Source organism: Pantherophis guttatus, unplaced genomic scaffold (genome assembly GCF_059756535.1).
Source record: "Pantherophis guttatus breed Tessera unplaced genomic scaffold, ASM5975653v1 scaffold_26, whole genome shotgun sequence".
Taxonomy (NCBI): Eukaryota; Metazoa; Chordata; class Lepidosauria; order Squamata; family Colubridae; genus Pantherophis; species Pantherophis guttatus.
Window position 1 is genome coordinate 110001 of NW_028269841.1, and position 3433 is coordinate 113433.

A 3433-nucleotide genomic window follows, 5' to 3' on the forward strand; every position below is an offset into this window, starting at 1 on the left:
AGCCGCCGGTCCACCGCTCAGGGGCCCGGCGAGCCCGGCGGGGCGGAAGGGGATCCCGGCTCCGGGGCCGCGGGCCTCGGTCGGGGACCCCCGCCGTCGCGTCGGTGCCCGCGCCGGGCCCCGGGGGTGCCCGCGCCGGGCAGACGGCCGGGTCTACCGGGACGGCCTTGGGCGGGTCCGGCTTACCGGGGCCCCGGCCGGATCACTCTTTCCGTTTCCCCCGCCGCGATGGAACTAGGGGATCCCGGCTCCGGCGCCGCGGGCCTCGGTCGGGGACCCCCGCCGTCGCCTCGGTGACAGCGCCGGGCCCCGGGGGTGCCCGCGCCCGGCATCCGTCCCGGTCTACCGGGGCCTCGGCCGGATCAGTCTTTCCGTTTCCCCCGCCGCGATGGAGGTACGGGATCCCGGCTCCGGCGCCGCGGGCCTCGGTCGGGGACCTCCCCCTTCGCCTCGGTGCCCGCGCCGGGCCCCGGGGGTGCCCGCGCCGGGGAGACGGCCGGGTCTACCGGGGCCTCGGCCGGATCAGTCTTTCCGTTTCCCCCGCCGCGATGGAGGTACGGGATCCCGGCTCCGGCGCCGCGAGCCTCGGTCGGGGACCTCCCCCTTCGCCTCGGTGCCAGCGCCGGGCCCCGGGGGTGCCCGCGCCGGGGAGACGGCCGGGTCTACCGGGGCCCCGGCCGGATCACTTTCCGTTTCCCCCGCCGCGATGGAGGTACGGGATCCCGGCTCCGGCGCCGCGAGCCTCGGTCGGGGACCCCCGCCGTCGCCTCGGTGCCCGCGCCGGGTCCCGGGGGTGCCCGCGCCGGGGAGACGGCCGGGTCTACCGGGGCCCCGGCCGCATCACTTTCCGTTTCCCCCGCCGCGATGGAGGTACGGGATCCCGGCTCCGGCGCCGCGGGCCTCGGTCGGGGACCTCCCCCTTCGCCTCGTTGCCAGCGCCGGGCCCCGGGGGTGCCCGCGCCCGGCAGCCGTCCCGGTCTACCGGGGCCTCGGCCGGGTCAGTCTTTCCGTTTCCCCCGCCGCGATGGAGGTACGGGATCCCGGCTCCGGCGCCGCGGGCCTCGGTCGGGGACCTCCCCCTTCGCCTCGTTGCCAGCGCCGGGCCCCGGGGGTGCCCGCGCCCGGCAGCCGTCCCGGTCTACCGGGGCCTCGGCCGGGTCAGTCTTTCCGTTTCCCCCGCCGCGATGGAGGTACGGGATCCCGGCTCCGGCGCCGCGGGCCTCGGTCGGGGACCTCCCCCTTCGCCTCGTTGCCAGCGCCGGGCCCCGGGGGTGCCCGCGCCCGGCAGCCGTCCCGGTCTACCGGGGCCTCGGCCGGGTCAGTCTTTCCGTTTCCCCCGCCGCGATGGAGGTACGGGATCCCGGCTCCGGCGCCGCGGGCCTCGGTCGGGGACCTCCCCCTTCGCCTCGTTGCCAGCGCCGGGCCCCGGGGGTGCCCGCGCCCGGCAGCCGTCCCGGTCTACCGGGACGCTCGCTCGGGCGGGACCGGTTTACCCGGGCCTCGGCCGGACTGGAGTGTTTCGGTTTTCTGCTTCTCTGCCAGGATGGCTGCGAGGGGTTGATTTAAATAGCTGGTTTGACGTGAAAAGCTTCCCTTCAAGTGAAAAGTTTGTTCCAATTTCTGCCATCTTCCTTCCTCAAAAGTTTTGGGTGTAGCTTTCCCAGAGGAACCTCTCGTAGGCCTATCATTTCTGATCTTAACTTCCCTCATTTATTCCATATTTTCCTTCCTCTTGCCGAATGGCCGAATCCAGTCCATTTCTAGTCCAGGAAATTATTTTTATTTCTTCTTCCATTTCTTACTGATCTATTTGCTTTGTCGAGCAAGTCGTTCTTAGGTCCCTTGGTTCTTTCTTTAACGTCTTCTGCTCCTGCTCCTTCTCTCGACGCTTTCTCGTTTTGTTGGCTTTCTTGGCTCTCTTTTGGCTGTTCTTTCTTCTCCTCCCGTCGTCCGTCCCCACTTTCATCTCCCCATCTTTCCTGTTCTTGGTCATCTCTACGTTGTTTATAAAATAATTCCGCTTTCTCTCTTGAATCTACTCGATATCTTTGCTCTCGCCAGCTCGCCGATATTTCGGCTCGCCGATATTTTGTGCTTTCTCGTCGTGTTTCTCATCCATGGCGATCTCTCTGCCCTCCCTGTCTTCTCGGTAAATCGGACATGAATTTCTCTGGGCGGGTGGTTTCTCATCGCGTGTCTTGTGTGCGCTCTATACGTTTCGTCCATCCCGTTTAATATCTATCCCTCCCTCCCTCCCTCCCTCTCCTCGCTTTCCTCCATTGCTTCTGCTAATATCATTTCCAGAATGATAACCCTGAGCCTGAACCTGAACCTAACCCTAGCCCTACAACTTTTCTCCCTAACCCTGACCCTAACCCTAACCCTACAACTTTTCCCCCTAACCCTAACCCTAACCCTAACCCTACAACTTGTTTCTCTAAGCCTAAGCCTAAACCTAAGGCTAAGCCTACAACTTTTTTCTCTAACCCTAACCCTAACCCTAACCCTAACCCTAACCCTACAACTTTTTTCTCTAACCCTAACCCTAACCCTAACCCTAACCCTACAACTTGTTTCTCTAAGCCTAAGCCTACAACTTTTTTCTCTAACCCTAACCCTAACCCTAACCCTAACCCTACAACTATTTTCCCTAACCCTGACCCTAACCCTAACCCTACAACTGTTTTCTCTAACCCTAACCCTACAGCTTTTTCCCCTAACCCTAACCCCACAACTTTTTCCCCTAACCCTAACCCACACTTTCGACTTAAAACCGTTTTTAGATTTAAAGTCGTCTTTCGACTTAAAGACGGGCAGACGGCGGCCCGGTCTACCGGGCCGCTCCGGCAGCCTCGGCCGGGCCGGCGTCTCTGTTTCTGTTTCCCTGCCACGATGGATGTCGCGTGCGAGGGGTTGCTTTAAATAGCTGGTTTGTTTGAAGTGAAAAGCTTCCGTTCTTGCCTAGATCTCTTGCTATCGCAAGCCTTCCGGTCCAAGCTCGCATCGCGGTTTCAAGCGTCCTGCTTTCTTGGTTGGAAAAATCGGGGCGGCGAGACCTGACGCTCGCTTCCCCGACCCCGACCCTAACCCGTCTTCGAATGGTCTTTCTAATGCCAGCAGCGCTCAGGGAGAAATGTCACCCCCAGAAGACGAGAGCACAGCTTGCCCAATTCCGGTCTCCACACACCGGGCTCGTCGACTTTCAAAACGTATTCCGCTTTTATGACCGTTTTAAAACTAAAACGACGATCGACCGGCGGCGATACTGACATTTAAGCGGAGAGCGGGAAAAGGGGTGGGGAAAAAAAACCAAGTGCCTCGTTTAGGCGCCGGTCTACTCGGGAAGGGAGGGGAGGGGAGGCGAGGCAAAAAAAGAAAAGAAAAGAAAAGAAAAGAAAAGAAAAAGGGCGGGGGAAAAACTAAGTGTCTCCTT